This window comes from Schistocerca serialis, chromosome 10 (assembly GCF_023864345.2).
Source record: "Schistocerca serialis cubense isolate TAMUIC-IGC-003099 chromosome 10, iqSchSeri2.2, whole genome shotgun sequence".
Classification (NCBI taxonomy): Eukaryota; Metazoa; Arthropoda; class Insecta; order Orthoptera; family Acrididae; genus Schistocerca; species Schistocerca serialis.
The window spans coordinates 35,874,921-35,889,450 of NC_064647.1; the positions used below are offsets into that span (position 1 = coordinate 35,874,921).

The 14,530-nt window shown below is 44.2% G+C and overlaps 1 non-coding gene across 1 annotated transcript; it reads left to right on the forward strand.

The window, feature by feature from the left end:
• Positions 1–5,207: 5,207 nt before the first annotated feature.
• Positions 5,208–5,282, forward strand: Trnat-ugu (transfer RNA threonine (anticodon UGU)). The gene has a single exon. It is a non-coding gene; the product is annotated as a tRNA-Thr (tRNA).
• The last annotated feature ends 9,248 nt before the right edge of the window (positions 5,283–14,530 follow it).

Genomic DNA, 14,530 nt, shown 5'->3' on the forward strand with positions numbered 1-14,530 from the left:
CCACGTCTGTTAAGAAGCTTCAAATCGTATTGTGCAAAATAAGTGGACAAATGTTGCTATGGACACTACACATGCACCGTGCTTTGTGACCTCTTACTCATCAACGCAGCTGACGGTCCCGTGAAATGACGAAAATAGCGATCACGATTAGACTGTACCAAGTACGGCAGACGGGAAGCACCTGATATGCAGGCAACGAAGCCTATAAGTGTGTGCGGCTGATTGCCTACACAGCATCACGCAGGCGCGCCGATTCCTGGTTCTGGGTTTGTGGGGCAGAGCAGGCGATGATGCGCTCGTGAAAGCGAGCGTTACTGCCAACCACTAGGATCCCACGAACTCGTGGAAAGCCCGCTGTCCGCTGCTTCTCTTCATCCTGTCTGATTCACAGGGGCTTCTGCTGATTCAGAGTCAGCGGAAAGAAATTACACTGTAACTATCAGAGGTCTTTTTTGATCACGTGCTACAGACGCGAAATTTAACCGACAGGAAGAAGATGCTGTCATATGCAAATGATTAGCTTTTCAGAGCATTCACACAAGGTGTGCGACACCTACAACGTGCTGACATTAGGAAAGTTTCCAACCGATTTCTCATACACAAACAGCAGTTGACCGGCGTTGCCTGGTGAAACGTTGTTGTGATGCCTCGTGTAAGGAGAAATGCGTACTATCACATTTCCAACTTTGATAAAAGTCGGATTGTAGCGTATAGCGATTGCGGTTTATCGTATCGCGACATTGCTGCTCGCGCTGGTCGAGGTCCAATGACTGTTAGCAGAATATGGAATCGATGGGTTCAGGAGGGTAATACGGAACGCTGTGCTGGATCCCAACGGCCTCGTATCGCTAGCAGTCGAGATGACAGGCATCTTATCCACATGGCTGTAACCGCGTAACGGATCGTGCAGCCACGTCCCGATTCCTGAGTCAACAGTTGGGGACGTTTGCAAGACAACAACCATCTGCACGAACAGTTGGACGACGTTTGCAGCAGCATGGACTATCAGCTCGGAGACCATGGCTGCGGTTACCCTTGACGCTGCATCACAGACAGAAGCGCCTGCGATGGTGTACTCAATGACGAACCTGGGTGCACGAGTGGCAAAACGTTATTTTTTCGGATGAGCTCAGATTCTGTTTATAGCATCATGATGGTCGCATCCGTGTTTGGCGACATCGCGGTGAACGCACATTGGAAGCGTGTCTTGGTCATCACCATACTGGCGTACCACCCGGCGTGACTGTATGGGGTGACATTGGTTACACATCTCGGTCACCTCTTGTTCGCATTGACGGCACTTTGGACAGTGGACGTTACATTTCAGATGTGTTTCGACCCGTCGCTCTACCCTTCATTCGATCCCTGCGAAACGCTACATTTCAGCAGGATAATACACGACCGCATGTTGCAGGTCCTGTACGGGTCTTTCTGTATACAGAAAATGTTCGACTGCTGCCCTGGCCATCACATTCTCCAGATCTCTCACCAATTTAAAACGTCTGGTCAATGGTGGCCGAGCAACTGGCTCGTCACAATACGCCAGTCACTACTCTTGATGAACTGTGGTATCGTGTTGAAGCTGCATGGGCTGTTGTACCTGTACACGCCATCCAAGCTCTGTTTGACTCAATGTCCAGGCGTATCAAGGCCGTTATTACGGCCAGATGTGGGTATTCTGGGTACTGATTTCTCAGGATCTATGCACTCAAATAGCGTGAAAATGTAATCATATATCAGTTCTAGTATAATATATTTGTCCAATGAATACCCGTTCATCATCTGCATTTCTTCTTGGTGTAGCAATTTTAATGGCCAGTAGTGTATTATTTTGTCCACAAATCACTGCTGCCTTTTTGTTGTGTTAGAGGGTCCTTGACATGTCCCTACGTGGGCCACCAACCTATAGCAGGCGAGACTGGTGCCATCTACGACCTTTAAATTAACTTCTGTAGACTGGTGATGACAGTGAGAATAATCTACAAGGAGCTGCAGATCTGCCCCTCGTACAACCTACAGATATTTTGTAACAATATGAATGTGATAGTATTTTATGTGGAAAATAGAGTTATTCGAAAACTGTAAGAATGGAGAAATAGTAGAGCGAGTAAGAAATATTTATAAGTGTCCAGACTTGCTGCTGTGTGATATTAATTTTTATTTTTTCCCCTTTCACTACAGATAGGTTTCGGCTGTACAGTGTGGGTGACATTATTTTCATTATACATTTATGTGTTACAGTAGAACATTGAGGGTGGATTGCTACTTACGTATGTTCGTTGTATTATCTAGGTCAATGGTCGTCAAATGTTTTGCTCAAGAGCCAATAGCGACACTGTGCGGTGGCACCTGTGGCCACATACGAACCAGTCTTGTTACTGATATTGATAATCTACACCATCTGCTATGCTATGAACCTACAATAGACTAACTATAGTAAGTGTGTAGTACGTCGGACACCGGCCCGTCAGAAGTCGGCAACATTCGGAAAACCTCGTGTCGACAGTTCTCTGTTTAGTAGCGACCATCCTCAGCAGCCCCAATGTTGTGACTCTGTGACCGCCTGACGAAGTATTGTTCCGGTGACTATGTGAGCAGATGGCTGGTTAATAACAGTAATTTTACATATACACAATATGACATTTATATACGATAGGAGACATGATCACAAATGTTTACCAAATATTTTGAATGTCATTTATTTTCTACTCATTCTGTTGTGCTATGACAGCTTTAATTTAATTTCGTACTCCGAATTTAAGGATGATTGTCTGTGTAATGTGCATTCAGGAATCCATATTACTTCTGTCAAAATTTATGCCATAGCATACGATCGCTGCGGGCCACACGCTCGTGAGTTGGCAGTACTGTAGGACAAACAAAAAAGGCTCTCCCTCTCACATTGTCTTACCCCACAGTGGCCAAGGCACTTAATTCTATGTCTCTGAGGGAAGCGGCTAACTCTACTTAGCTCTCGGTCACCACTTTCACCTAAAATTAATCTGATCTCAATGTATTATTCTCTGTCAATATTCTTGTTTCTTAATGAGCAGGAAAACTACCCTCTTAAGAAGCTCTTAATGTTGGTTGATGCTTTTGGATTTGGCTGTTATTTGCTTACTGTTTATTATTACAAAATACGAATGAGAACCGCGGGCCGCGTAAATATGGGCCCCAGTTTGACGACCGCTGATCTAGACGGACTGAGAAACTTTGAATACTTAGGGTTATTCACTCTAAGTATCTCCGGCCCTTGACTTAACATTGTATCCAGGCAAGTGAAAGGCGTCGTTATTAAAATTTAAAAAGAATATCTGCGTCAATAATACTGTTCAGTCACTACAAACAAATACGGATTTCTTTCTGTTTAATGTTCCGCATTTTTGCACCAAATTTATGTTTATTGTGAATATTCGCAATAAGAAGCTATTAGTAATTAGAAACTTATTTTTATTAAAATGTAAATCAGTAAGTGTTAATTAATCTTTTTATTTGATAATAGATGCAGAATTTAAGTAGAAGGCCGGCCGGAGTGGCCGTGCGGTTCTAGGTGCTACAGTCTGGAGCCGAGCGACCGCTACGGTCACACGTTCGAATCCTGCCTCGGGCATGGATGTGTGTGATGTCCTTAGGTTAGTTAGGTTTAAGTAGTTCTAAGTTCTAGGCGACTGATGACAGAAGCTAAGTCACATACTGCTCAGAGCCATTTTTGAGTCATTTTTAAGTAGAAGGCTGCAACTAACGAGAAACGGACTGGTGATTTCGCGATTACGTGTCACATAGGTTACGGTCTCTGTTTCCGCCGACCCTTTTGCACGTCACAGCGCTTGGAAAACTTTTGAGTTTTTCTAAAGAGTTGTAGCGTACTGCTTTAGGGAGCTCACGACCGGGTACTGAGCCTGAACTCATATAGAAATTCTTCCAGTCCATATGTGGCATAACAGCAAACAAGTGCTTAACCGTATTGGTTAAAAAGAGTCTTGGTTGCGTTATTTATTTTTTTTTATTTTTCAACGACGCGTTTCACCTTATTTAGGCATCTTCAGGTTATCTTTTCTAGATGGACGCGAGGAGCTCCTGTGAACGGGAACGCGTTATGCAGATCTTGGTGCCTCTCGCGTCCATCTAGAAAAGATAACCTGAAGATGCCTAAATAAGGCGAAACGCGTCGTTGAAAAAAAAAACTAGAATTGCAACCAAGACTGTTTTTAACCAGTACTGAACTCATACAAGTATGGAGAAAATTTAAGGCGACCAGTTGGCGAGCACCAGTTCGTGCCAGGTACTCCCCGCCACGCACTGCCCAGTGGCGTGGGCAGTTCTCACGTAATTGCGGGTGTAGGCGAGTAGTGGAGTGGCGCTAGTTGTCACGCGAAGCTTCTGCACGGCAGGCAGTGAAAGTCCCGCTCCTGACAACAGGTCTCCACGTCCCAGGCGAACTGGCCGAGAGGTGGAGCAGTTACAAGAGATGGGATGTAGAGGGGATCAAATCACCGCCCGAACCCAAGAAAACTGCGCCCAGTGAAATCCGCGCCCAGTACCTGCTTCCTTTGTTTCACGGCTTACCTGCGCCCGGACTGTCGTATTTAGTGTACTTACCTGCTCCCCAGACACGGCCGAAGCGCAGCCCGATAGGACGCCTGTACCATTGTAGCGGACTGACTGTGCAAACAGCCTTATTACCACCCTAGCTGTCGTTCAGTTGACATCGTGCGACTTATGTATTTCTGTCACAATAGTTCCGATATGGAAGTTTCAACGACCATTCAGACTGACGTTTACGCAGTAGTGAAGCTAGATAGTTCGGTACCTGGTGCAGACTTAATTTTTCATTCCCCTGCCGCCCCCCCCCCCCCCCCCTCGCCAAAAAAAAAAAAGAAAATTGCGAAACTCACAAAAGTATAAAGTATAACATTTGTATATATGAAGACAGTAACTGTTCTCGAAAGAACAGAATACTGTTGATGTCCGTGCCTTTTCCCTGGAATAAATGATGACTAACTGAAACCCTCAGCTGCCGACAGGTGTTGTTGATATACCTCGATGTGGACAGCTGAAAACGTGTGCCCCGACCGGGACTCGAACCCGGGATCTCCTGCAAATGTCTATAAGGTACATTACATATGTAGAATTGTGGACAGTTGGGAATGTGAGTCTCACGGGAAGCGTGCAAGGGATAAGTCCCTGCAGTCGCGCTATTCATCTGTGTCGTCGGTGGCTCAGATGGATAGAGCGTCTGCCATGTAAGCAGGAGATCCCGGGTTCGAGTCCCGGTCGGGGCACACATTTTCAGCTGTTCACATCGAGGTATATCAACAACACCTGTCGGCAGCTGAGGGTTTCAGTTAGTCATCATTTGTAACATACGTGTGTAGGACTTTTTCATGTGCGTGACTAAATAATCAGTGTAATGTTAACTACTTCGCAAGCAGTTTTTGCGGGTAAAAACAAGTAAGTAAAACGTATTTAAAAAACACACACAGTTTAACTGATTATTAAACGTAGCTTAGAATTTCTTCCTTCTTTTTCGGCTCTAAATTTTGAAATTGCTTCCTCAATATCGACATCTTTAGCCATCCAATTTTTTGTTGACTAACTGTTAAATGAGACAGTCTTGCTTGATTCATAGCGGACCCAAGATAATTCGTAGTTGATGTGACTTTTGAAAAAAAGAATTCTCTTACATAACGCTATCGAAATACAAATCGTAGCGCCAAAATAAAGTTGGGAGCAGTTGAGGAAAAAATTTTCTTAGTCGTGAAATTTGTGCAAGGACATTGTCTTCAGGAGTTTCATGATAATTTTCAACTGAGTTTGTGTAACCGTGGAAAGTTTCGTTTCTGAAATTTGAATCGAACCTGGATATGAAACAGCATCTGATACACGTTCCATAGTTTTGCAACGTGTATCGATTTCTTGTAGAAAGCTGTCGATGCTCTCTTAACCATGAACTCCTCAGCTCTCAGCGTTCTGTTTAGTATGGCTTGAAAATGCGAGCTCGCAAACTTTTAGGCGGCGCCCCTCAGGTCTTCTACCTGCTGGGCAAGGGGATTGTATGTTGTATCTTAAGTGGGGACCCGGAAACGACGGACAGGCTCCGTCCCCGCTGCAGCCGCAGTGGTCCACAATCCCACGACGACTATCTCAGTCCACTTCACCCCTCCGCAACCCCACACCGAACCCAAGGTTATTGTGCGGTTCGGCCTCCGGTGGACCCCCCAGGGAACGTCTCACACCAGACGAGTGTAACCCCTATGTTTGCGTGGTCGAGTAATGGTGGTGTACGCGTAGGTGGTGAACTTGTTTGCGCAGCAATCGCCGACGTAGTGTAGCTCAGGCGGAATAAGGGGAACCAGCCCGCATTCGCCGTGGCAGATGGAAAACCGCCTAAAAACCATCCACAGACTGGCCGGCTCAGCGGTTCTCGACACAAGTCCACCGGGCGGATTCGTGGCGGGGACCAGGCGCTCCTTCTCACTCCGGAAAGCTGTGCGTTACACCGCTCGGCTAAACGGGCGGGCGAGCAAGGAGATTAGTGGAAACTTCCTCGGCCCTTTTTGGACGCAGGTTTCAATGGGTGCAAATTTCAGTAGGCGCAGTTTTTAGTACCTGTCCTTCCTTACATCAGTTTGATGTTATCTTCAGTCCGAAGAGTGGTTTGACGCAGCTCTCCACGTTACTCTTTCCTGTTGCTCGACCATTTCGTTTCCGAAACCTCAGCCTGCATCCATATGATCCTGCTTACTGTATTCTAGCCTTGGTCTCCTTCTAGAGTTTACCCTCCCCTCAACTCCCCCCCCCCCCCCCACACCCACACACTTCCATCCGTCACCAAACTGATGATTCTTTGACACTTCAGGATGTATGTGTCAACCGATCCCTTCTTCCAGTCACGTAATGCCCTAAATTTATTTTCTTCCCAGTTCGATTTACCAGTTCCTCATTAGTTATTCAATTTACCCACCTAATTTTCAATTTTCTTCCGTAGCGCCATATTTCAGACTCTTCTTTTCTTATCATACACGATTCGCTTTTGTACAACGCTATCCTTCATATGAATACCTTCTGAAATGACACCCTAAGAATTAGTTGTACATTAGTTTTCAGAAAAACTTTTCTATCTGTTGCTAGTCAGCATTTCATATCTTCTCTAATTCGGCCGCCATGAGCTATTTTGTTACCGGAACATTAAAACTCGTCTACCATCTTTAGTGTCATATTTCCTAACTCAATTCCCTCAGCTTCATCTGGTTTAATTCACCTACGTGATATTTTCCTTGTTTTACTTTGGTAGGTGCTCATCTTATACACTTTTTTCACGGCACTATCCATCTGTTCAACTACTCTTCGGAGCCCTTTACAATGTCACGAGGAAACCTCAAATTTTTTCTTCTTCCCCTTCAACGTTAATTCCTTCTCCAAATGTCTTCTTGATTTCGTCTACTTCTTGCTCAGTGTACAGACTGAATAACATCGGGGTAGCCTACAACCATGTCTAACTCCCTTCTCAACTACTACTTTCGTTTCATTGTCTTCGACTATTGTAATTGCATTCTGGCGTCTGTTCAAGTTTCAAATAACCATTCGCTCCCTCTATTTTATCCCTGCTTCCTCCAAAATTTCAAAGATTATACTGCAGTGAATATGGTCAAAAGCTTTCTCTAAATCTACAAACACTATAAAAGTAGGGACAATATGGTATACTAATGCCCGCTAACTAATGGGAAATTTTCATGAAACATTTTGATGTCTTATTGTGCTGTCTGTCAGACAGAAAGAAGGCATTTTTGATTTGTGGTACTTTCAATGCGAATTTCTTGAAGGAATCTGAGAGGAACAGCGATCTTGAGGTGCTGTTCGCCACATATAATTTTTTGTGAGGAAGAAATTTATGAGAATGTACGTTTGGAGTACATCATTGTATGGCAGTGAAACATCGACTGTGAGAAAACCGGAACAGAGGAGACTCGAAGCATTTGAAATGTGGCACTACAGAAGAATGTTGAAAATAAAGTGGACTAGTAGTGTCAGGACTGAGGAGGTTCTGGAAGAATTGGAGAGGAAAGAAGTATATGGAAGGAGAGACAGAACGGTAGGACATTTGTTAAGACATCGCGGAACAGCTTCCATGGTACGAGGGAGCTGTAGAGAGTGAAAACTGTGGAGGAAGACAGAGACCGGTATACATTTAGCAAATAATTGAGAACGAAGGTTGTAGTTGATAATCTGAGATGGAATGGTTGGCACAGGAGAGGAATTTAAAAAAAAAAAAAAAAAAAAAACACTGCCTGAGTTCCTCAAGATAGTGCTAAACTGATTGTGTATTCATAGGTTAGTGTTTGCCACAGATGCTCTTCTTTTGAGTAGTACCCCTGTTCTGTCAATGATTCTATACATTTGTCTTACAGGTTAGTGTATTCAGAGGTTAAAGAGACGCGTCCCTACATGGAACGTCATATCATGATGCACAGGTAGTCGCGTTACATAACTCAGCTGTATATGCAGTCAGAAACACTCAAAGAAAAAAGTGGAGCTAGTTACTGAAAAAATTGTTGAAGATTTTAAAGAAAGCTTAAAAAATCTGACTGGGATGAAATTTACAGCGAGTCTAATGCCACCGAGTCTAGTACCCTAAAAACGTAAAAGAGAAATCCAAAAAGTAGCTAGAACAAGTAAGGATGCAAAAGCACTTTTATATACAGTACTGTAAATTATAAGAGAATTTGTAAAAAGATACAGGAGTTTGCAGATCTTGTCAGTAGCTGTGTTTGGTCCGACAAAAAAAATGAAGTATTTGAAGAGCTCTCATTTCTTGATTATCTAAGAAAGTTAGCCACAGATGCACTTCTTTTGAGTGGTGCGCCTGTTCTGATTCTATGAAGTCTTCCTATTGTACGCCACTTTGGTGGCTTTCATGTCCCTAACCTACACCAGTAGTCCTGTCGCGAAAAGGGGACCCACAGTTTAACGTGGAATACGAACGACGTGTTGTTTCTGCCAAATGTGCATTGCATTGGAAGGTGAATGACAGGTTAAAGGCAGACTGAAAAAAATCCGTGGTTTGACACGGATTCAATGCCGCTACCTTTGGGTTCCCAGGCCAACACCGGAAAGCAGTGGTACCTGTGAGAGGCGCGTACTGTTCCCTTCTCCGTAGATCTTGCAACAGCTGCAGGTGAAAGTGGCAAATGGCGAGTGGGGTAAGAAACAGTCTGCGTGCTTAATTAACGACCGGCTGCCGCGTCATTACGCTGCTCATTGATTGTGCCAACAGCTGCCGCTGCAGAAATACCACAAGGAAAAACGGTGACGCTGCATTTCTCAATGGGTCTCACGTAACACACTGCCTATAGATCAAGCAGCCAAATCAAGGGCGCCCGGTAAACAGAAGCAAAGTTCAGCTACCGAAGGTCGCAGGAATAAGAGAGCAAGCCAAATGGTTGAAAAAATAGATCCACGCGTCGCTCCAGTCCGTAATAACGGTCGAAAACCGACGCGCGGAGCTGCCCACAACTATCTGCCATCTATTCTGTATTTATTTATAAAAATCATTGTATGTACACATTCCACGTCTCCTCCTAAAACCACTGGATCGATTTCAAATAAACTTCTGATTGGGTGGCAATTAATATTGAACTATAAGAAATAAAATCGTCATAATGGCTGAACGGTTTGCGTTAGAACGTTCAAACTGCACAATTGGCCGCAGGCCATGAGGGGAATTAGTATGGTTTTCATTTAGATGGGTTCGTCAATAAGCCAAATTGGAGCATTTGGAGGGCTGAGAATCCGCATTTCGCCGTATAGAAGTCTCTTCACCCTCAATGGATGACTGTGTGCAATGTCCAGTCACGGAATAATCGGTTTGATATTCCTTGATGACACGGTTACCGAACTGTTCGTGAAGGATTTGGAAGATGATTTCGTCCCAGTTATCCAAAGTGACCCTGATTTCGACACGATGTGGTTCATGCAAGACAGAGCTCGACCCCATCGAAGTGTCTGACGTCCTGGAGGAGCACTTTGGGGACCGCATTCTGGCGCTGACATGGATCTCGATTGCCCGTTATATTCGCCGGATCTGAAGACGAGCGACTCCTTTGAGTGGGCTATATTAAAGACAAGGTATACAGCAATAACCTCAAGAACATTGCTGAGCTGAAAACAGCAATTCAGAAGGTCATCGACAGCATCGATGTTCCGACACTACATGGAGAATTTCGCTATTCGTCTGCCCCACATGACCGCTAATGATTGCAGGCATATCGGACATGTCATAACTTAAATCCGAATATCAGTAGAGACGTTTACGTGTCGAATAAAGTGTGTGCACGCCGTAGTTTGTAACTAACTTAAGTTTTTTCATATAGTTCAATAATTGTCACCTTGTACATGTGTCGCCAATTGTCTGGAAAGATGCATTATGGGGGCTAGGAACCAGTCACCTGCCATAGAGGCAAATGCGCAATGGGCAGGACTTTTTTTTAAAGTACTTTTTAAAATTTTTGCTGCTAAAATGTATAATTTACCAATTAAAATAAGGGATGGGACGATACTCCCGATATCAGATGCCAGTAAATGTTGTCTTTAAACATACATATGTCATTCACTGCCTTTATTGCTAAGAACGAAATGGAAGAAGAGAGGATCATTTTCTTAGTAGCATTCCAACTTGGTGTACCAAGGAAGGAAGAGTTCTTGTCACTGGCAGATGGTTATTATTTGCAATGTCCTTTCTATTGTTATCTGTTCGGCTCTTCTCTCTCTCTCTCTCTCTCTCTCTCTCTCTCTCTCTGTCTCTGTCTCTGTCTCTCTCTTTCTCGCTCTCTGCCCCGCCCCCCCTGCCACCCCCCCCCCCCCCCCTCACACACACCATGTTGATCAGCTGTGTGGAGAGAAGCCGGAATTAAGCAACACTGTCCTGAATATTACTGAAGAATGATTATTTATAGCAAAATGATTACTGGATGTATTAAGCAGTTGGCACTTTCTTGATAACATATTGTATTCTTAAATGTAAAACTGTTTTCAGTGAAAAACGCAAAAAAATGCTTCATTGTCAGCTTAGCGACATATAAGACATAGTTTTCTGTTGTGCTCCTTTCTTTATCTACTTTCGTCTTACTGCGGTGCTGTGAAGATAAAACGAGAACACTAATATAAAAAAGATTTAATAACAAAGAATCGATGCCTAAGACGATGAAATCGTTCCATTCCGATACTAGTCGATTCCTAGACAAGCGGCAGTTCTTGGACTCGGGGAATCGGGATAGGCACACGACTCATTCCTAATTAAAATCATTATGGATAAACTAGCTTTAACTTTTTGCAGAAGTATAGTATAAGTAAAAATACTACCCTCAGGCTACGTACTTAATATAAACTATCGTACTTTATTTCAAGAATTAATTTTAAATTTGAGTTATGTTTTCTTTTTTTATTACGCTTTGTGATCAAAAGTATCCGGACACCGGGCTGAAAATGACTTACAAGTTCGAGGCGCCCTCTATCGGTAATGCTGGAATTCAGGTCAGGACTGTGCAGGTCAGTCCATTACAGCGATCCTCGAATTGCTCTTCAACAATGGGAAGCAGAAAGGTGCTTACAACATTAATGTAGGCCTGTACTGTGATAGTTCCACGCAAAACAACAAGGGGTGCAAGCCCCATCCATGAAAAACACGACCACACCATAACACCAACGCCTCCGAGTTTTATTGTTGGAACTACACATGCTGGCAGATGACGTTTCACCGGGCATTCGTCACACCCAGACCCTGCCATCGGATCGCCACGTTGTGTATCGTGATTCGTCACTCCACACAACCTTTTTCCACTGTCCAATCGTCCAATGTTTATGCTCCTTACACCAAGCGAGCTGTCGTTTGACATTTACCGGCGTGGTGCGGGACATGAGCAACCGCTCGACCATGAAATCCAAGTTTTCTCACCTCCCCCCTAATTGTCATAGTACTTGCAGTGCATGGTGTAGATAGATGTCTGCCTATTACACATTACGACCCTCTTCAACTGTCGCCGGTCTCCGTCAGTCAACAGACGAGCTCGGCCTGTACGCTTTTGTGCTGTTCGTGTCCCTTCACATTTCCACTTCACTATCACATTGGAAACAGTGAGATGTTTAGGAGTGTGGAAATCTCACGTACAGACGTATGACACAAGTGACACCCAATCGCCTGACCAGGTTGAAAGCCCGTTGAGATCCGCGGAGCGCCCCATTCTTCTCTCTCACGATGTCTAATGTTTACTGAGGTCTCTGATATGGAGGAAAATGGTTGAAATGGCTCTGAGCGCTATGGGACTTAACTTCTGAGGTCGCGTAGAACTTAGAACTACTTAAACCTAACTAACCTACGGACATCACACACATACATGCCCGAGGCAAGATTCGAACCTGCGACCCTAGCGGTCGCGCGGTTCCAGACTGAAGCGCCTAGAACCGCTCGGCCAGTTTGGCCGGCGATATCGAGTACCTGGCAGTAGGTGGCAGCACAATGCACCTAACATGAAAAACTTATGTTTTTGGGGGTGTGCGGACACTTTTGATCACATAGTGTATTTACTACCCATAGAATTGAAACCACTAAAGATGAATAGATATGTTTAGAGTCCAATTTGTTTCCCCTAATAACTCTCCCGTAATCCTCAGTCTGATTTTTCAACTTTGTTATCCAACCACTACAGAGGCAGTGTTGCAAAACACCTTTTCCAATACAAATATCAGTTTAAAATCTCTTTGTAAGCGCCACTTATCAGTTAATTTTTAAAATGCGTAAATGCCCGGGAATTTGACCAGGCATTTGTTCTGGGCATTTGCCCCAACTTATAAATGCCCAGGCATTTTACATCACTATATATGATTCATTATTTGTTCAAAAATACTGTGCGAGGGTGAGATGCCCTTATCAGGGCTAGGGGCTGGAGTGGGCGTTAGGAGCCTTGAAGTCCAAAAGTATGTCATAACGACCGATATAAGTATCAAATGCGTAGTTTTGGGGAAGGAAGAAATTTCTGAGAATATAAGTTTGGAGCACAGCGTTGTGTGATAGGGAATCGCGGACCGTGCAACAACCGGAAAAGATAGTTCAAATGGCTCTGAGCATTATGCGACTTAACTTCTGAGGTCATCAGTCGCCTAGAACTTAGAACTAATTAAACCTAACTAACCTAAGGACATCACACACACCCATGCCCGAGGCAGGATTCGAACCTGCGACCGTAGCGGTAACGCGGTTCCTGACTGATGCGCCTAGAACCGCACGGCCACTCCGGCCGGCAACCGGAAAAGAAGAGAATCGAAGTATTTAAGATGTGTTGCTGCAGAAGGATGTTGAAAATTAGGTGGACTGATAACAAGTGAATATTTTCTTCGCAGAATCAGCGAGTGGAGTGGCATGGCTACAAAAATTGATAAGAAGAAGGGACAAGACGACACAAAATGCGTTAAGACATCAGGGAATAACATCCATGGTAATAGAGGGAGGTGCAGAGAATAGACTGTAGGGAAAAGAGATTGTAATTTATTATTTCCAGAATGAGATTTTCACTCTGCAGCGGAGTGTGCGCTGATATGAAACTTCCTGGCAGATTAAAACTGTGTGCCCGACCGAGACTCGAACTCGGGACCTTTGCCTTTCGCGGGCAAGTCCTCTACCAACTGAGCTACCCAAGCACGACTCACGCCCGGTACTCACAGCTTTACTTCTGCCAGTACCTCGTCTTCTACCTTCCAAACTTTACAGAAGCTTCGCAGGAGAGCTTCTGGCAGAAGTAAAGCTGTGAGTACCGGGCGTGGGTTGTGCTTCGGTAGCTCAGTTGGTAGAGCACTTGCCCGCGAAAGGCAAAGGTCCCGAGTTCGAGTCTCGGTCGGGCACACAGTTTTAATCTGCCAGGAAGTTTCAATTTATTATTTATTTACTTATTTCAGTGCTTCCTTTAGACTGGCGGTGTACAGACCGAGGCGACCAGATGACGGCCGGTTCCTCACAGCTCGATCCCTTTCACTCAGCTTTCATTACGAAACAACTGTATTCTATTTCTATCTTTGTGCCTGTAGAAAGAATTATAAGTCATTGGTACACAATTCATTAAAGAGCGCTAGTCTCTTTGGGTTAACTTATGTGAATAATTTCTTTCCATAACGAACATCAACAAATCAAAAAATAGGATCTACTTAGCGAATGAAAATCGATTGTCAGTTTTCCGCTTGTCCGAAGCCAAACATTAGAACAACTGTGACGTCAGTGGGGTGCCATGTTTCAAATTAATTTGTGTAAATAATGTTTCTGTAAAAAGGTTGTTATAATTGTATTTGTTACATAAAATTAATATTTGTGAAAGAAAATTGTGTGAAGCTCTTTTTTCTGCCTTTACATAGTCACTGCGAAGGGCTGGCGGCCCACGCTGATAGCAAGTTGTTACTTCTTATCTGTGGATGACCTGTTTCAGTCTGTTCCAGAGATCACCATCAGATCGACATTCCTCGGTGGTAGCAGGAATCTCTGGCGTGCAGC